Below are 21,994 nucleotides of genomic sequence, written 5' to 3'. Positions count from 1 at the left end.
GTCCCTGTATGTGGTGCACTCATACCGATCCCAAGGAACCGTACTTACTCATAACAATAAGACACACACTGATGCATGTATTCATGCACTTGACAAATTTATGTTTTGAAACGCTGGTAGGGTAAAAAAAATAACGAGATTTGACGATTTGTAAGAATTAATTTATTTTAAAAAGGTAAATAAAGATGTTTTTGGTTTTGTATTTAACAAATTATCAGTTTTATCGGAATTAATTAATTTTCGAATCGAGTCGCACGATATCATTCGATGACTTTGCAAATGCAGTACGATGATACGATTACTTTTACGTTGCGGCAATCACTAAAATTCGCTAAAATGACACTAATGACGTTTAAAAAGTGGCACGCTCGGCTTCATACAATTTTTGACACATGCTGCATCTATCCATATCTGTGAGCGTAAGCGTCAGCTGATTCTTCTCTAACAAAAACATGATTTATTCACAGAATACATGGTCAAAAATATGTTTTCGACACTTTGTCCAACCAATTAAACTGTAAAAATAACGCTAAAATGTTTTTAATTCAAAGTTTTGAAAAAACAGAACCATTTTCCCGAGATTTTCTTTCTTGATTTTTTTCTGATATTTTCTTCGATTACTTTTTTGTTTTTTTTTTTTCTCGGCGTGCTTGATGTATTCTGTGCTAGTATTTCTATGCCGGTAGGCCATTGGCCAATTATTTTCAATTTCATTTTGACTCAAATGGGATTGGCCGTTTAATAATAAAGTCAAACCATGATTGGCCAAAACGAGACCAAAGACAAAATTTAACAAAATCTGTATCAAAGATTACGTAATATTGATAGAGTACGACAGTGGAGTTGTGTCTATACAGCCAAAGATATAATACAAATATTCCCACGAATGTTCGGGATCATCTTCGTCGTACATCGCGATCGCCTGACACGAAGTCACGAGCTCTTGGTAATAAATACCAAAAATTTCGATACGAAACTGGAACGCGTAATTAAAATTGTACTCACAGCTATGTAATATTTTTATACACACACATAAAACACAATGTGTGTTAAACACATTCAAGTTCAATTTATCGAATACACTCTTGTTAAAATGTAAGCGAAACAGAATCGCAAGCACCTGTCAGAAAGATTGCATCGTCAGAGCGCAAATCTTTGCTTTTGTTGATCGCCTGAACTCTCGCTGAGCGACAGCAACCTCCAGCGTGTGTTTTGCTCTACACAATCAACAAAAACATTTTAACTTTCAACATTTTTTGTAGACAATTTTCTTGAATGTTGACATGTTTTTGTTGATTGTGTAGGGCAAAACACGCGCTCTGGAGAACCGGCTTTGTTGTTATCACAGAATCATAAAGTTAAATTATTTAATGCACAGAATAGAGTATAAATAATTTAGGTTTTATTTTTTTATTTTATAATAAACTAGCTGACCCGGCGAACTTCGTACCGCCTTAGCGTAGAGATTTTCTTAATATTTTTTTCCGTAAGAACCATCCTTGGACTTCCACAAACATTTAAAAAAAAGAATTATCGAAATCGGTTCAGCCGTTCACACGTGATGCCGTGACAACGCGAAACGGGTTTCATTTTTATATATATAGATGTGGAAATTAACGTTGGAATACGCCAGTAAAATCACTGGTGCAACTTCAAATATTATTTTTGACAGCATCACCTTATCTGTGATGATCACGAACGCGAACCTCCGCGAATGATCGTTATTCGGCAAAGACGCGAAGTGTGCACACGAACATTCAGCATATTTGGCAAAAAATATTATTATTCATTAATAATTTTAAAATTTTATAAAATAATTTTGTGGCTATTTTAGAAATTAATTTTAAAAGATTTAAAATTATTTTCAGAAGTGGTGTGTTCTATTTTTTGGAAAAGGTAGATGGCACTGGCACACCACATAAAGTTCAATAATTTATCGCCAGAGGGAGATAATTGGCTAGCCTACTTGAAGCATCCGGGAACCTCGCCATAGTAGTAGACATGGCGGGTATCAACCTGGCTAAATGACGAAATAAATTTTGTTTGCTAATATAAGAACGTGTTAATTTCGTAGTTAAAGTGTTGATACTCAAAGACTAATTAAGTTATATTGGTTTAGGACAAAAATGCAGAATGTTGGACAGTCTGAAAACCGAAATATCGATAAGGTGAAGTTGCAACTTGATGTGGTAAAATCGTCCACTCCTCAGAGTTCGGCTTCGAGTCCGGCCAAATCTGAAACCGAAACGTATTCAGGAGCCCCTGCCAAATACATGACGGACTCTTCGGAAAGCGAGGATGACTCTGTATCCGAGGTAAAACGTGTTTTGTTTTCGGCAGAGGCGGTGGCAATGAGGGAATGTGATTATCTGTACCGCTCTAAATACTGCAAGGGACATCTTGTACATGTCTAGTTTTTCCGTACAACTTCTTTTCTCACTAAAATCATAATGGCTATCAGTAATATTTGTCTGATATCATGCGTAACTTGTTACTACGAATAAAATATATCTTTCATTCCCACTGAAGTACGTTGCTTGCCAAATATTCCGTAAAACGTCAGAAAGTCATAAGTACATACGTACTACTGAGTAATGCATGAAATTATTTATGCCAGCCGCTCCTAGACAGTATTCAATTGATTATTTGTAATTCCACGATATAATCGGGCTAATCCTCCGTAAGGTTCTTTTCATTGTCTATTTGTGTTTTGGTTATGAACTGATCTAAGGTGGCCATGTTTCTGGAATCACATGCATTTCGTCAATGTAAAGTGATGATTATTGTGTTTTCACATCATTATTTCCATTAAAAAGTGTGAATTATATAATTTCTACTCGATTCCACTAGCAATGTTGTCAATCACAGTGTGTCAAGTGTTGACACTCGCGAGAAAATTCTGCGAAACGCCTTCCGATATTCGCGCAAAAATAATGGTTATTGGTGAATTGCAAGGACCATTGTTAGTAACTGTTAGGTGTAAACTCGTCCTTATGCACCACATTGTCAGTACTCACGACTTTCTCATTGGTGTTATAGATCTTGCTGGCTTGTTTGTGCCTAAGCAGGCCAGACCTGTTGGTAAGTCGAAGACAACCTTACTGAGTGCCGAGAGCTTCTCCAACACCAATCGCTGTGGCAGTTTGAGTGACTTACTGTTAACCTGCATAATGTGTGTGCGATGGACAATTAAATATCTCTGTTTTGGTTTTATTGATGTTGAATGGTCCTTGTGATTCTAACAATTTACTCCAACATCCTTCATTATCCGCTATTTAACTCTTACTAACTAGTAGTATAACATGCCCAGTATTAATGTTGAAATGATTTGCAGATGCAGGCTAATAACCTTAAAATGTACTGAAAACAACTAAACAATGAGTGCTTGGCCTTTCATCTTGAGTGATCTAGTTTGTGACTGAACATAAAAAGTTGTCACTAAAATTGTTATGTTCTGGTGTTAATTTCTTTAAAATATTCTGATAAAGCAAATCTGTTTTCCTCCCCAAATGTTTACATTGCTAGGATTTACAACAAGTTTTTATTATAATGTTCTGACTGATTATAATCAAAACAAATGTATTGTTGTAAGACAGCAAAAGTACTTTGACTTTATAATGTAATGTATTCATAGGTAAAACAAAACCCAGTACAAGAAATAATAATCTTAAAACCATATATCCGTACCGCGCGGGAATAACTTGACATGTCATTTTTGCGTACTTTTCAGGGGAGCGATTTTAAAGTTTAGAGTTCTCTGGTAAATCGGAATTAATTATAAATGATACTTTTATGATTGAAATAAGCTAATTTGATGCGTATCTTTCGATTGGCGTAAGAATTTGATTAAATTATCTTCTTAATCTATTAAAAAAAAGACTTGTCAAGTTGTGTACCGACGACTTGTCAAGTTATTCACCAAAGAAAAACAAACATTTAAGGTGTAAAAATTGGATTTAAGTTAATTATTTTGAATGAAGTTTAAGTAAAAAAACAAAACATAAAAATAGAACATATTTTTATCACTTTTGAAATGAAATAGTAACAAATTTATTAGAAAAATCAAATATAATCGCAGATTATGATTGTTTTTGATCAGATAATCGTACGTTTACTTAAAATTAAAAAAAAGACAAATAAAAGAACAAAAGCCATGCTTCATAACAAGCACAATTAATTTTAATTATTTTAGGCTTACCATTTAGCTTAAAATAATTAAAATTAACTGGATATATTTTTGCGTAAGGTCGACACGCCCTTTCGCGTCCACCGTCCAGTTCACGTCCAAATGATGGATCATTCTAGAACGTAAGCTATTGCTATGATTCCCTGAATGTATGACAAGTAAACCCACATTAAAAAAATCTTACAGCATGCTACCGTTTTTGCCAAAAATAAATCCCACGTGAGCAGGTGCGCGTTTCAAGGTAAGTTTTTAATATATTTAGGTCTAGTTTGGGATTTACCGCAGTCTCTAAGCCTTAACCATGAACCATACAATACGGATAATGATATCGGTGATTGTACTTTATTAAATGACACTTAAAATAAGGTGGATGCGAATTTACTACAATGAAATTTCCACTTTGCGTCAGAAGTGATCGCGGTCTGGTCTAACTGGGTCTAAGATATTAAAATATACAAAACAATGCATGTTGTATATTATTTAAAACGTTATTGACATGACTTATCGAACACAAAGATTTTTTTCAGTACTTAGGCCTTTTCCTGGACGCTAACACACGCTCCAAATGTAGCTTACCCTTTGTGATAGCCAATTTGCGTCCACATTATCACGACAATTTTTTAAATACAGACGTTGTAAATAATATTAAAAAGCAAACTGTGCCTAGAGAGGAGACCATTATATTGCAAATTGAGCCATACTATTGAAATTTAAAAAAATGAAATAAACTAAAAATAAATGTATGTTTATAATTATTAAGTGTGATACCTAAATATTTTGAATACCAATTAGTAAGATTTTATCTAGATTTTTTTATATTTCCATGCTGTTATTAATTATTAGTGATTTTGAATGCATTTTTTCTATATTATATTAATATTACAAAGATATTAAAACTTCTAATGGTTTAGAGCAAGTTTAATACTATACTTATAAAGACTAAAGGGAGCATAATGACAACAATTTTTCGTTCAAAATGATTACGAAAAATTTTATATTATTTTTATTCCTCAAATCTACCAACTCACTAAATGGACGAGATCTGGCGTATCGACCCTACTTACCTCATCATTATTCCTAATTAATGTCATTGATGTCAATAGACTATAAAAAATATCCGGAACTTAAAGTTGACCTAAAAGTTTATTATTAGATTTTTTACTTATATTCGGTTGTCAAACGAAATCTTAGTCTGTTATGAAAAAACATTAGTAGATAGTACCTACCTATTGACTAAACTTATCCTTATACTTTCAACTTGCTATTTAAACGTTAATTTAGTTTTAAACTATTGAAAATAGTAATAAAAGTAATAATTAACGCTTAAATATATTAAAAATATATTTTCAGGGGTTCCTAAGTAAAAAATATTTAAAGACACTCGTAATCCTGACAATGTTATATTTTAAAAACTGCTAATGACACATATAAAAATATGATTATACGAATGTAATAGCTGGATAACTCCAAATATCCAAACTTTTGACAGTGTGCATAACTAGACAACTGCACATATCATGGATATGTTTAGTACTCAGAGGGAATCATAACTTGATAACTGTTTTTGTCAAATTAAAAACGAAAATCCATAAATGTATAAGTCGAGATATTAACAAATACATGTTCTGACATACATTGATAAATCGAAATATAAATGTTTGTACGAATAATATTAATTGGATATATCGTTATGTCAAATATTTATTGCCTAAATTAGAGATATTTACTTATGAACAAGAGCTGTATTTCAAGTATTTTTGGGTATTTCGAGTTGAGTTTTTTATACCAGAAGGGTATAAGGCAGAGGAAACGTTTAAGCTAATAAAAAAAAAAAAGTGCAGGTCGAGATGTCAAGTTATTCCCGCGCGGTACGGATATTATGTTAACTTTGCTGTAAATCCTAATAAGTAGACTCTTTAACTTTCAATACAATCAATAGCATCATTAACTATTGAATTGCTGAATATTATGCATTTAACATTTTCAATGGTTGGTAGTTTGTCATTCTATCACAGATATTTAAAAGAAAAATAATGAATGTTATCAGGCGGAAATGGATGAAGAAGGTGGTGGTGCAGAGTCATCCAAGTTCCTACTCTCTCACGATGACCCTGAGCGAGCAGTTGATCCTGAGATGCAGGCAAGACTTGAAGCCCTTCTGGAAGCAGCCGGTTAGTAAACACATTATATTTTAATAACTCGTGCTTATTACATGTACAATAACAACAAACAGTATGTACCTACAATGATAAAGCATTGTTTATGCATAACTTTAATTATGAAAAGAATGCACCTGGAACTTTTTTGCACATTTGTATAGCACTGACCCAAAAATAAAGCTTATTCTAAAATCACTGCATGAAACATGGCAATTTATAATTATATTTTCTCATAGAAATTAAGAATTATGTGCAATTGTTAATAAAAGACCAATTGCTTCTGGAGAGAAGTAAAATATAAACTTATCCAGAGAGTCTGGATAAGTTTATATAATAACAGATTAGCTCTAGCTGGATTATCACTACTTAGGTTCGATGTTAAATACTTATTTACTTATCGTTTTGTCGCCTGAAGTATTAGTGCAGTAGTGTTATTTATTATTGATTGTTTTACATCAAGAAATAAAGAGACCTATTAGAATTTACCAGTCATATAAAGGTTTTTGTTGAATTACATGTTTTCTTCATGAAACCTTCCAATCATATTATGAAAGTTCAGTATCACTTAACCTTTAAATTATAGATCTTATCAGGCACTGTAGAAATCAAGCTCCACATGAGTGCTATAGTGTAATTACACAAAGGCTTTAGCACCATCTCAACAATGAAATTGTGTCGCTTTTGTTACGGGGTCGTTATTTTGATAAACAAAACAGTAATAAATATGTTACGACATCTTTATGTGCTCGTCTTTAACGGTCAGAATAGAGTGGCCTTAGCAATATAGAACAACAATTTCTACGCCACGCCATACCTACCGCTTAGTTATGTTGATCTAAGCATTACACCCTTTACTATTTTCCATTGAAAATGCACCCTAATAACATGTTTGAATGAATCATGACATATTCTTAGTAAAAGTAATTTAATGAAACTGCTAAAAAGGTTTCTTTGTTTATTGAATGTGTGTATTTTTTAACATTGTGTTTGTTGATTTGTATCAAGGACATTTCATATGAGTCCATAATATTACGTAGTTCTGAATTTGATAAAGTCCAATATGTTAATGGATTTGTTAATTGTCATTCCATTTAATAAAAATCGTAGTTGGTAAATATCCCGCTCCCATGGCGGGTCACACACTCCATACATAATAGTTTGTGCATGCACGTTTAGGCTCCTTTCCGCGATTGTGGACCTTAAGTCGTGGGTGTGACGGGTTAGGCAGTGCTCGGACATGTCGGAAGTATGCGACGTCACAACAGCTAAGCAGCAGACGCGCCAGTCGGCAGACAGACATCGGGCTTGGCCCAAGTAATTAAAATTTATTTACTTTAAACAAAAGACTACAAGAAATCCATTAAAGTTTCATTGTCATTTTATGTCATATTTTACCATTCAAATTATTTATTTCATGATAACATTAATCTACATGGATAGATGCCATAATAACTATGTTGGTATGCATTACCTTAATCTATGCACATATTTTTATAGTACACGTGCAGAGCGCGCTTATCAAAAGCGTAGAGATTTAGAGAACATTTGGCATAGCGATAACAAATCTGAAGTATTTTACGTTGACTGGAAACAGTACGTTAGGACCGCGAGCTCTCTCAACTTGGGGCACACATTGCTTTCCCATAGAGATTGATAAGCGGCGGCATACTATGATGCTTCCTCACTTACAAACTCATGGCCTTTATAAGATCACGACACGGAGAGCCGGCTCATCCTTAAACCGCTACTTCACAACAGTCTATAGTCGTGACGTAACGTACCAGCCGCCTTGCATTAACTTGGTTTGTCTGAACTTTATGTGCAATTCTGGCTGAATTGCACGTGTTGAACAAAGAGATCAAAAATTTTACGATTTTTGACCTAAAAGTTACCCCGTTTCCACCATTGAATGTTCTATCAAAGTGCATTTTTGATACGGCTATAAAATCCCTTAGGATTGTACGAGTACGTTGCCGCTTCGGGCCACAACCTGGTTTTCATCGATCATCGATATTGACCGCAATGCGACTCAAAAGTTTTCAAACCATTATAACTTTATAATCAGCATAATTTTTATATTGTAGTTCATGTCATTAAAGCAATCTAAAAGTATGAAACCGCCGATCGAATAAATCAAACGCCTTGACCTTTTACTACGTGTAACTGCATTTACTTCCATTTATCTACCTATAGTCTATTTAATATTTTAAAAAATCAATACTGCTTTGGTTGGCGATGTTTGTGACGTGTCGTGAAGCAAACACATTTGTCCTACCTATTCATCGTTCACACCATGCACCGTAAAAATCGTTTCAGTACTTATTATTTAGTCACTCATTCACAGCTTGTGTTTGAGTCTTTGAGTTAAACAAACCGTATTTTTTACAAAGTAGCCCCATTCAATTATATTTTTGACGACACTTATTGTACTCTACAATCACTATTGGATCATTATTTCCATGAATTCAATTAAGTAAATAAATATCTATCTCAACTCAATAGACTCGTTAGTTTGTATGCGATGTTGCTTTTGACTGCAATCAATAACAAGACCCTATCATGCGGGTGAACACTCGCTCTACTAAAAGTATCATTGAATTTGATTGTTACGAAGTAATTGTAATTTCGGGGTAGGATTTTAAAAAGTTATAAGTATTATCGTGAATATTGAACTAGACTGCTATGGTACTCGTTATTTGAAGAATTTATACTGGAATGGACACACGTCGAGTGCAAACCATACGAAGTTAAGTGCAGACACTTCGTCCGACACATTGTTTTCATTCGCAAATAACTAAATGCAGTCTGACACCGTAACCTATTTCGGGAATGCCCGTAAGTAGGCTACCCAGTGTCTCCAAGCTTAGAACGAGCATTTTTGTTTTGAAACGTCAAACCGATGCTTCTTCTTTCATAGACATTTTTTGCATCAAGTTTCGCTACTGTAGGTTTCTATCACATTACTAAGTGTAGGACCACAAAACTATGAACATGCATTATTATTGTACGAAAGTTAAAAATCTTTTCATAACGTGATCCCTCCTAGACGAAATCTCTGTTAAATAAGCTAGAAATCCTTTTAATCAAACTAATGAAATGTACGCATAAAAACCGTGGCGCCAATAAAAATAAAATTGTTTTACTTATTACATAATTTATTTTATTGTAATGTAACTAATTGCGTTTGCAAATCCAACGCTGTGTAATTATCAGGTAAACAAGGGATTCACTAAACGGTAATTATCTGCTGACGTGCTTGTCTCATTTTAGAGTTTGATTTATGTATAATGCACATTATTCATGTATGAGTAAAAGTAGACGTATCTACGTCGGATGCTAAGAATTTATAGGTTCATTAGTCGAAATAGTACCCGTTTATTCGACTGATAAGTTTCTTACCAATAAAGTTTATTCTTTAGATGAATATCTTTATTATTACAATATAATAAAATTTATAATTATAAATTATGATACAAGTGCATCACTTTGATATACTGTTCGTTCTACTCGCATTTTCATTAAACTAAGACACTGTTGAGGTACCTAAGGAAAATTATTATAGGATCACTTTGTTGTCAAGATCGAGATAAAACTAATATCAAATACTCTACATTCCCTACGCCAATTAAAAATTCATGTTTTGGAGCCAAACAACAAATATAAAAATAAAACAATCGCCATGAAATCAAAGTCCAATCATGAAAGGCGAGAGCTGGTATTTTGTAATAAGTCTTCAAGTTATTAACTATTATTAAATAATTTTCATAATAAAATTTTGTCCTTTTGATATCTTTTAAACTCAATTTTTTGTAACTTTAAAACTCAATCAGTCCTCATTGTGCCTTTATAATGAGGCAGTTAGGAGTCAAAACTAATTAAAACTACATACTGAATGATTGATAAAACTAAAACGACCTACAGTCGAACCGCATGTCGCGGTCATTATAACAATACAACATTTGCATAAAATATACTTATTTGTAACACTCTTTTAAACGGTCTTTTAATGAGTGTTTAACACAATTAATTGGTAATTTAACGAAATATACAAAACGCGTAAAATTGCGGTTTCCTTTCAATCAATATTCCTACTTTCTTTTTATTGCCTACTTTATTTTTATTTCAAGACCACTTTAGAATACTTTCGTAAACTATGATACTCCTCTGGATAGGAAAAAAACTAAATGGATACTGAATCATTTTACTGAGGCCTAAATTTTCTATGTCAATGAATTTCCACTTGTTACTTGTCAACATGTCTACGCATTTTGCGTGAAGTGAAATGTAAAAGAAAGTAACATTAAACATATTACTGCAATATAGTCCACATCAGTGGGCATTAAGCTCGAGTGCTGTGATATTGTCGCAGCATATAATAGTGCTTATGCGTGCAACTGGCACGTGTTGGCTTTCCCCCGGTGATCGATGTACACGAGGTCCAAAAGATACACAAATATATCTCTATATTAAACTTTACTAAAACCTATCTTCAGGTTTGTCATTTTCAAGCCATATTTATTTTTTATTTATTTATTTCGGTGGATTTAATACTTAAAAAAATCTCTAATTTATACCAAAAAATGCTGAAATATTGAACAACGAATTTTTAATTACATAATTTATTTAAATCTTAATTTTTGAGGTGTCGCGATTTCAAATAACTAGAGCGAATTTTTTTTACCGCAAGTGATTTATTTACCGTCACAATAACGTAAAATATTAGCGCTAATTATTTAGGCTACACCTCTCAAATCAATCATGGTATTTTTATTGGCATTAAAAGTTAACCACTGCCGCATATTAGAAGGCTACGAGTGGCGGTCACTTTATCGACTACATCCGTGGCGGTGAGACATGTTAATAATTTAGATTTGGTTTAACAACTGAATTGTTTAAATGCAACAGGAAATTAGCGACAAAGTAAACTAAATCGAAACTTTTTTATAAATTTACATATTTTTAAAGTTACGCTATGGCTTAAATTTGAAAGACAGCTAGTCCATGTTGTGACGGGCTTATTAATTTCTTGATTCATTGACGTAAAGTGAATCTAAATTTAATGTTAACTTGTTCGAACCAAAAATTCAGGGAAATTGGAGAATATCACTCGCATTATTATTTGTATACTTGGCACTGGCTATATCTGTATACTGTACGACTACGAAGCAATATATGAAAAAAATACTCTATGAAAATGAAAAAAGAACTCCGCCTTAAAAAACTAGCAATCTATCTGGCGAGGGCGAGCCCCTGGCTACTCCTACGATCTAATACATACTCTTTATAAAACAAACTTCCCATCAAAAAACTGGTAATCTTAGTAACAGTATATCTGCGCCAGCAGGCATCGGCATGATATCTGGCGAGGGCGAGCCCCTGGCAGACCCGTAGGATCTTCTAACACTCTTATAAAACTCACATTTAGAAAAGAACTCCGCATCTTAAAACTGGTAATTTTAGTAACAGTATATCTGCGCCAGCAGGCATCGGCAAGCTGTCCGGCGAGGGCAAGCACCTGGCCGACCCGTAGCGTAGGATCAAATAACCTTTGCTAAAAACTGGCCTTTAAAAAGAGCTCCGCATCAAAAAACTGGTAATCTTAATAACAATGTCTACGCCAGGAGGTACCAACAAACGGCCGAGGACCCGTAATCCTACTAATATTATAAAGGCAAAAGTTTGGATGTCTGGATGTTTGTTACTCTTTCACGCAAAAACTACTGAAAAGAACTCCGCATCTTTAAACTGGTAATCTTAGTAACAGTATATCTGCGCCAGCAGGCATCGGCAAGCTGTCCGGCGAGGGCAAGCACCTGGCCGACCCGTAGCGTAGGATCAAATAACCTTTGCTAAAAACTGGCCTTTAAAAAGAGCTCCGCATCAAAAAACTGGTAATCTTAGTAACAGTATATCTGCGCCAGCAGGCATCGGCAAGCTGTCCGGCGTGGGCAAGCACCTGGCAGACCCGTAGGATCTTCTAACACTCTTATAAAACTCACATTTAGAAAAGAACTCCGCATCTTAAAACTGGTAATCTTAGTAACAGTATATCTGCACCAGCAGGTATCGGCAAGCTATCCGGCGAGGCAAGCACTTGACCGACCCGTAGGATCAAATAATCTTTGCTAAAAACTGGCCTTTAAAAAAGATCTCCGCATCAAAAAAACTGGTAATCTTAGTAACAACAATGTCTGCGCCAGCAGGTACCAACAAACCGCCGAGGGCAAGCACTTGGCCGACCCGTGATAATTAATACATACACTTTAAAAAAAAACTAAAAAGAGCTCCGCATCAAAAAACTGGTAATCTTAGTAACAGTATATCTGCGCCAGCAGGCATCGGCAAGCTGTCCGGCGAGGCAAGCACTTGGCCGACCTGTAGGATCAAACACTCTTTAAAAAAAACTCACATTTAAAAAAAGAACTCCGCATCTTAACACTGGTAATCTTAGTAACAATATCTGAGCCAGCAGGCACCAACAAACCGCCGAGGGCAAGCACTTGACCGACCCGTAATATCTAATACATACTCTTTAAAAAAACCTCCGCATCTTTAAACTGGTAATCTTAGTAACAGTATATCTGCGCCAGCAGGCATCGGCAAGCTGTCCGGCGAGGGCAAGCACCTGGCCGACCCGGAGGTGCTGCGGCGGCTGACGTCGTCGGTGTCGTGCGCGCTCGACGAGGCGGCCGCGGCGCTCACGCGCATGCGCAGCGACCAGCCGCCCGCGCACCACCGCCACCACCACCAGGATAAGCCGTGAGTACACGAATATTTATTTATTAAATGCATACACAACAGTTAAAAATCAAGGGATGCAATAGTAGGTATGACAAGTAACTGCAATGAGGGTTTTCGCGAATGAAAGATCCGCTAGATGTGGACGGGAGTGCCGGTGTGAAGGACGTGGATGTGGGGTCTGACTGCTGCGTTGGTGGATTTTGACATATCTGTCGATGTTATGTCAAAAATAACCAATCATGCAGCATTTGGACCTCGCGTCTACGTATTGCCATCTGACGGATTTTTCATTCGCGAAAACCCTCATTGAAACCTACGATAAGTATAAGAAGCCGACGTTTTTACCGTTAAAATAGATATTGTTGCAATAAATCCCGTGAAGTTATAATTTTATAGTAAAAATGCAACATAATAGTTAATATACTATTGTGTGTTTAAAACTATTGTGTTTAAACTATTGTTGAGTGTTGTTGTGTGTTACTTCCACTGTCACCACTAAGGATATCCAATTTTGAACAGTCATTCTCTGTCTTTCAAGTTCATCTTTTCTTATTCACTCTATCAAATATTGTATCATCCACTTTTATTTTTGTAAGTTACAATAAAAAAAATACAGGATTGTTAAAAGTTAATCACATTATATTAAATTCACTTGAGGATTTTAATAAAAAAGTAAAAGTCTCACCTTTGCAGTTAACAAATAAGTAGTACATTATAATAAACCTATGTGTCTCTTAAATCGCCGTAGATTGTTTGTCAATTTTTCGGTTTTTAACATTTCAAGGCTCTGGGCTTGTTTTCTTCTATGTTATATTAAGCAGTCAGATTTGATTGATAATCAAGGAACCAGAAGCTGGTTTGAGCCAGTAGACCGGAACGACAGGTTGACAAGTTATTTGCAGTCTGCACTATTATACCCACCTCCTTACATTCATAAAGCGGAAACAATAGCGTACAGTAGTACACAATTAATAAGGCTCACCGATGTACCTGCGCAGAAGACGAATTTAAGTAGCGCGGGAAATGCTATTGACCAATCGGGATACTCCACGCACGGCGCGTCTTCTTCCTGTGCCGGTATTGGTCCGTCGCCGCGTCATGTTTGCGCGCGCTGTGACACATGTTAGTCAGCCGCCATACTCTAGAGTGCGTAGACGCGTTGCAGACAAAAGTACACTTAGTGGCAAAAAAAGTGTTTTATTTTTGTGAGCCTCCAATCTCCGTACATCTTCACATTCACAATTCATTCATAGATTCAGCATTCACTCTTCTCACATTCGGAAATTCAAATATTTATTTGCCATTTAGTAGAGTACAGTATATTAAAGGTGTTATGATAAATAAAATAAAGTTCATTATCGTAATTCGCTACAATTATATGTAGCATGCAAATATTAACATTTCTAAATTATGGATTAAATACATCCCACAAAAATAATCCTACTAATATTATAAATGCGAAACTTTGGATGTCTGGATGTTTGTTACTCTTTCACGCAAAAACTACTGAACGGATTTTGATGAAACTTTACAGTATTATTGTTTATAACCCAGAATAACATAATATAGGCTATAAGTTATGACGATCTATGACAAACTAAATCTCACGCGGGTGAAACCGCGGGCAAAAGCTAGTAAATAAATAAATACATATTAGACGCGTACATTGCTCCGATCGATCCCAAAGTATGTAACAAAAGCACTTGTGTTATGGAAATTGGGAACAACGACGGCTACCACAAGTGTATTTATAATTTGTTTTTTAAGAAGTCTATTTATTTATTTAAATACTCTATTAAACTTTTTTTGGCAAAAAGATAAATATTTTATTCCCCGTAATTCCGTTACAATTGGCCTGCAGTGTAATTATGAAATGGGCGGGGCTTGCGCAAGTGCGACGGGGAACATAATCGGAAAAATTTTGTCCTTGTCTGCGTGGCCGAAGATTCACGACGCGCCTTATTAAATGTGTACTACTGTACCTTATCACTCTGTTACGGTTTTTGCATGAATTAAATCACTGACACAAGACACAATCTTTGTAAAAAATGTGCCAGTATAAAAATTGATATCATTATCACAACCACTTACATAAACTTATTTAATAAAACGTTATTTTAAAATGCAACGGATTTCAGTCGTGTAACTTAAATTGCGGTTAATAAATTATGACGAAAGCGCAAGTTGGGGCTAACCTAGTATCTTGTTTTAGCTCTTGTTGAGTCTGGGATTTGACCCAATTCTTACGCGACATTCGTTCCATATTTGGTGCGTTTCATTAACTTGTTTTAGTACATCAGTTAAATAGTTGACCACGCATAATTTCCCTCATTAATGATCAATAAACTCATTTCCTGTGTAACTCTTACAACTTGTCATTCATAATTCATCGACGAATGAAACTCATTTGTTATTTTACATGATGAAAATCCGAGATTGAGTTATCGTTCCGCAGATTTCTCGTTTCGGTCGCCGCGGAGTGTCCTCCCGCTTCCGTCACGATGAGACGCGGCAACAATGATTTGTGAAGCTTTGATCTTAGCTGATGATATTCTTTTGTTTTTATATGGTTTGTTGTTTTGTTTTGGGTTTTGAGGCAGTGTTTTGTTTCAGTACCCAATGTGGGTCGACAGCGACAGGCACAACGCCAACGGTGGCGTCGTCGACGGGCGCCGAGGGTGCTCCGTCCCTGGCCGAGGCTTGCTCGGACGGTGACGTGGGGACTGTTCGGAAGCTCCTCACGGAGGGCCGCTCGGTGCATGAGACCACTGAGGAGGGCGAATCCCTGCTGTCCCTCGCGTGCTCTGCCGGGTACTATGAGCTCGCGCAAGTGCTCTTGGCGATGCACGCGAGTGTCGAGGACCGGGGCATCAAGGTAAGTGTTCCACTCCTCTGTTTGTGTATAAGTGACATAATATAACCAATATGTATCATGTTAATTAGGGATAATCATAATATCTTTATTGCTTCATGTAGTACAAACAAGTTAGTCCTTTGAATGTTTATTTTATTATATTTTGTCAGTTTTGGCCTTGTTATCCTAAGCGCCACGCGGCGCACGGACGATCGTGTATAATCACAAAGAAAGAAACTAGAATATTACCTCAGAATAGAGTCTAAATTTTTGTTATATCAGTCTAAGTCGTAATTTATACATTTAATTCATACAAACGGCGATAACAATTCAGGTAAAGGAATAACTTAGATAATGTTGTACTTTGTAAATGTCACATAGGTAATTTTTTCTTCTTTCCTTCTTTTATGGTTATGTTGAAGCCTTTATGGTTAACACTAGTGTAAATAACACTTATAATAGCTAGTGTGTTAACAACAGTGTGGTTGTGTTCCCCATTCAATGAAACACATGTCGTGCCCTGCGTGCCCAAAAAACTGCACGCAGGTAGATTTAATGACTGCTACTGAAAACGCCACTCTTGTAGCTGAGTTTTGGGCTGAAACTGTGTAGGTTTCTTTTGACACGACAAGAAGAAGAGGAAGTATAAATTTTTCAGCCATTTCAGCCACAGGACTGGTTCTGCTCCATTGCTGAACATAGGCCTTTCTGCTTCAACCACACCAACGCGTGCAAGTCGCCATCGCCGGCGCGATCACAGGCCAACGTCAGGTCGCGCGAACTGTCATGGGTCGCGTTGGTGTGGTTGAATCTTTCCTTGTTCTATTCATAACACGGGCTATAAAGCCTTCAATCGTAGTCTATCACGTTCCCATATCATGAATCCATTACCAGGGCGACTGCACCCCCCTTATGGAGGCGGCGTCGGCGGGCCACGTGGACATCGTGCGGCTGCTGCTGGCGCACGGCGCCGACGTCAACGCCGTGTCGGGCTCCGGCAACACGCCGCTCATGTACGCGTGCGCCGGCGGCCACGAGGAGTGCGTGCGCGCGCTGCTCGAGAACGGCGCCAACGTCGAGGACCACAACGAGAACGGGCACACGCCGCTCATGGAGGTACGTGGCGGGTGTAGAATGACGTCACCGCAGGGAGCTTAGACACCACGGGCTGACGTCAACGCCGTGTCGGGCTCCGGCAACACGCCGCTCATGTACGCGTGCGCCGGCGGCCACGAGGAGTGCGTGCGCGCGCTGCTCGAGAACGGCGCCAACGTCGAGGACCACAACGAGAACGGGCACACGCCGCTCATGGAGGTACGTGGCGGGTGTAGAATGACGTCACCGCAGGGAGCTTAGACACCACGGGCTGACGTCAACGCCGTGTCGGGCTCCGGCAACACGCCGCTCATGTACGCGTGCGCCGGCGGCCACGAGGAGTGCGTGCGCGCGCTGCTCGAGAACGGCGCCAACGTCGAGGACCACAACGAGAACGGGCACACGCCGCTCATGGAGGTACGTGGCGGGTGTAGAATGACGTCACCGCAGGGAGCTTAGACACCACGGGCTGACGTCAACGCCGTGTCGGGCTCCGGCAACACGCCGCTCATGTACGCGTGCGCCGGCGGCCACGAGGAGTGCGTGCGCGCGCTGCTCGAGAACGGCGCCAACGTCGAGGACCACAACGAGAACGGACACACGCCGCTCATGGAGGTACGTGGCGGGTGTAGAATGACGTCACCGCACCGGGAGCTTAGACACCACGGCGCTGACGTCAACGCCGTGTCGGGCTCCGGCAACACGCCGCTCATGTACGCGTGCGCCGGCGGCCACGAGGAGTGCGTGCGCGCGCTGCTCGAGAACGGCGCCAACGTCGAGGACCACAACGAGAACGGGCACACGCCGCTCATGGAGGTACGTGGCGGGTGTAGAATGACGTCACCGCAGGGAGCTTAGACACCACGGGCTGACGTCAACGCCGTGTCGGGCTCCGGCAACACGCCGCTCATGGAGGTACGTGGCGGGTGTAGAATGACGTCACCGCACAGGGAGCTTACACTATGGCGCCGACGTCAACGCCGTGTTGGTCTCCGGCAACACGCCGTTCTTGTAGATTTAGGTCTGGAATGTGTGTAGAATGACATTACCACACCCGGAACGACGATTGACGTGAACACCGAAGGTAAATGAGTTTCAGAACAGTTTGCCTAGGCGCAAACCACTGACTATTAGTTGGCCGGTAATTGGGCCCGATTCTAATTTGTATGAAGAATCGGCCGATACCAAATCGGTGTAAATATGTGCGCACTTTCATACAATTAACAGTCCGACCCAACTATTGGCCAACTAACAGTCGGTGGTCAACTCTAAAATTGAAATTAAAACAACTTTAAAAGATCAATCAATAAGTTTATCTTTTCATGCTCGTCTTATCGTTTAATTAGTTGTATTAATTTCAATCGAAAAATTTCAAATTACAGCTGGAGGATTAACACTTTTACATTTGGATAAAAAGATCGACATATTTGATGTTTCTTATCTGTTTAGTATAGTATATCTAAACACATTAAATCTACTCAGACTTAATTTGCTTTGTAATAGAGGGCTTTCACCATTTCAAACTTGTACATTTGTATTCTAAATTGACTTTGTCGTTATCCAGGCCGCGTCCGCGGGCCACGTGGGCGTGGCGAAGATCCTCCTAGAGCACGGCGCCGGCATCAACACGCACTCCAACGAGTTCAAGGAGTCGGCGCTCACGCTGGCGTGCTACAAGGGCCACCTGGACATGGTGCGCTTCCTGCTGGCCGCCGGCGCCGACCGCGAGCACAAGACCGACGAGATGCACACGGCGCTCATGGAGGCCAGCATGGACGGCCACGTCGAGGTCGCTCGCCTGCTGCTAGACTCCGGCGCGCAGGTTCGTCTATGTTACTCTCACGCTGGCGTGCTACAAGGGCCGCCTGGACATGTGCGCTTCCTGCTGGCCGCCGGCGCCGACCGCGAGCACAAGACCGACGAGATGCACACGGCGCTCATGGAGGCCAGCATGGACGGCCACGTCGAGGTCGCTCGCCTGCTGCTAGACTCCGGCGCGCAGGTTCGTCTATATTACTCTCACGCTGGCGTGCTACAAGGGCCGCCTGGACATGGTGCGCTTCCTGCTGGCCGCCGGCGCCGACCGCGAGCACAAGACCGACGAGATGCACACGGCGCTCATGGAGGCCAGCATGGACGGCCACGTCGAGGTCGCTCGCCTGCTGCTAGACTCCGGCGCGCAGGTTCGTCTGTATTACTCTCACGCTGGCGTGCTACAAGGGCCGCCTGGACATGTGCGCTTCCTGCTGGCCGCCGGCGCCGACCGCGAGCACAAGACCGACGAGATGCACACGGCGCTCATGGAGGCCAGCATGGACGGCCACGTCGAGGTCGCTCGCCTGCTGCTAGACTCCGGCGCGCAGGTTCGTCTATATTACTCTCACGCTGGCGTGCTACAAGGGCCGCCTGGACATGTGCGCTTCCTGCTGGCCGCCGGCGCCGACCGCGAGCACAAGACCGACGAGATGCACACGGCGCTCATGGAGGCCAGCATGGACGGCCACGTCGAGGTCGCTCGCCTGCTGCTAGACTCCGGCGCGCAGGTTCGTCTGTATTACTCTCACGCTGGCGTGCTACAAGGGCCGCCTGGACATGTGCGCTTCCTGCTGGCCGCCGGCGCCGACCGCGAGCACAAGACCGACGAGATGCACACGGCGCTCATGGAGGCCAGCATGGACGGCCACGTCGAGGTCGCTCGCCTGCTGCTAGACTCCGGCGCGCAGGTTCGTCTATATTACTCTCACGCTGGCGTGCTACAAGGGCCGCCTGGACATGTGCGCTTCCTGCTGGCCGCCGGCGCCGACCAACTATGTCATGACCGTATGCCCGTCATTGTCAAAAAGTAGGCGATCCACTTCAAGGGGAATAGTCTTGGACACATGGTGGAGCAATAACCACACACGTTGGTTCGTGAAACAATGCAGCATTGTAACACGAAGCGAGTTGTATCGTGTTGATGTGTAAGAGACCTTAGGACCGGTTTTCATCAAGGCGGGGCGGTGCGAAAAAGAGTCGGGCTGTCATTTTTTTCTATAGAATATGACAGCGGCGGCGGCGCGGCGCGGAGCGGAGACGAGAAGTGGAAATAATGAAATCTGATTGGTTATTGAATACGCTTCTCTGCTCCGCCCCGTTTTAATGGAAACTGGGCCTCACTAATGCGATTATCGTACTTACTTGTCTACTCACTCCATAACAGATGTTTGACCGTTACAAACATGTTCCACAGGTCAACATGCCCACGGACAGCTTCGAGTCGCCGCTGACGCTGGCGGCGTGCGGCGGGCACGTGGAGCTGGCCATGCTGCTGCTGGAGCGCGGCGCCAACATAGAGGAGGTCAACGACGAGGGGTACACGCCGCTCATGGAAGCCGCGAGAGAGGGTGAGTGCCGCGGCCGCAGGGACACGCCCCGGCCAGCTTGAGGCGCCGCTGACGCTGGCGGCGTGCGGCGGGCACGTGGAGCTGGCCATGCTGCTGCTGGAGCGCGGCGCCAACATAGAGGAGGTCAACGACGAGGGGTACACGCCGCTCATGGAAGCCGCGAGAGAGGGTGAGTGCCGCGGCCGCAGGGACACGCCCCGGCCAGCTTCGAGTCGCCGCTGACGCTGGCGGCGTGCGGCGGGCACGTGGAGCTGGCCATGCTGCTGCTGGAGCGCGGCGCCAACATAGAGGAGGTCAACGACGAGGGGTACACGCCGCTCATGGAAGCCGCGAGAGAGGGTGAGTGCCGCGGCCGCAGGGACACGCCCCGGCCAGCTTGAGGCGCCGCTGACGCTGGCGGCGTGCGGCGGGCACGTGGAGCTGGCCATGCTGCTGCTGGAGCGCGGCGCCAACATAGAGGAGGTCAACGACGAGGGGTACACGCCGCTCATGGAAGCCGCGAGAGAGGGTGAGTGCCGCGGCCGCAGGGACACGCCCCGGCCAGCTTGAGGCGCCGCTGACGCTGGCGGCGTGCGGCGGGCACGTGGAGCTGGCCATGCTGCTGCTGGAGCGCGGCGCCAACATAGAGGAGGTCAACGACGAGGGGTACACGCCGCTCATGGAAGCCGCGAGAGAGGGTGAGTGCCGCGGCCGCAGGGACACGCCCCGGCCAGCTTGAGGCGCCGCTGACGCTGGCGGCGTGCGGCGGGCACGTGGAGCTGGCCATGCTGCTGCTGGAGCGCGGCGCCAACATAGAGGAGGTCAACGACGAGGGGTACACGCCGCTCATGGAAGCCGCGAGAGAGGGTGAGTGCCGCGGCCGCAGGGACACGCCCCGGCCAGCTTGAGGCGCCGCTGACGCTGGCGGCGTGCGGCGGGCACGTGGAGCTGGCCATGCTGCTGCTGGAGCGCGGCGCCAACATAGAGGAGGTCAACGACGAGGGGTACACGCCGCTCATGGAAGCCGCGAGAGAGGGTGAGTGCCGCGGCCGCAGGGACACGCCCCGGCCAGCTTGAGGCGCCGCTGACGCTGGCGGCGTGCGGCGGGCACGTGGAGCTGGCCATGCTGCTGCTGGAGCGCGGCGCCAACATAGAGGAGGTCAACGACGAGGGGTACACGCCGCTCATGGAAGCCGCGAGAGAGGGTGAGTGCCGCGGCCGCAGGGACACGCCCCGGCCAGCTTCGAGTCGCCGCTGACGCTGGCGGCGTGCGGCGGGCACGTGGAGCTGGCCATGCTGCTGCTGGAGCGCGGCGCCAACATAGAGGAGGTCAACGACGAGGGGTACACGCCGCTCATGGAAGCCGCGAGAGAGGGTGAGTGCCGCGGCCGCAGGGACACGCCCCGGCCAGCTTGAGGCGCCGCTGACGCTGGCGGCGTGCGGCGGGCACGTGGAGCTGGCCATGCTGCTGCTGGAGCGCGGCGCCAACATAGAGGAGGTCAACGACGAGGGGTACACGCCGCTCATGGAAGCCGCGAGAGAGGGTGAGTGCCGCGGCCGCAGGGACACGCCCCGGCCAGCTTGAGGCGCCGCTGAC

General features: G+C 42.3%; 1 pseudogene; it reads left to right on the top strand.

Annotated features, from left to right (window-relative positions):
* Positions 1 to 1,884: 1,884 nt before the first annotated feature.
* On the top strand, positions 1,885 to 21,982 carry LOC135076649 (ankyrin repeat domain-containing protein 17-like; annotated as a pseudogene).
* The last annotated feature ends 12 nt before the right edge of the window (positions 21,983 to 21,994 follow it).

Source organism: Ostrinia nubilalis, chromosome 12 (genome assembly GCF_963855985.1).
Source record: "Ostrinia nubilalis chromosome 12, ilOstNubi1.1, whole genome shotgun sequence".
In the NCBI taxonomy this organism is placed as follows: domain Eukaryota; kingdom Metazoa; phylum Arthropoda; class Insecta; order Lepidoptera; family Crambidae; genus Ostrinia; species Ostrinia nubilalis.
Note: the sequence above shows the minus strand (reverse complement) of the source record. Positions and strands in the feature narration are given on the sequence as shown.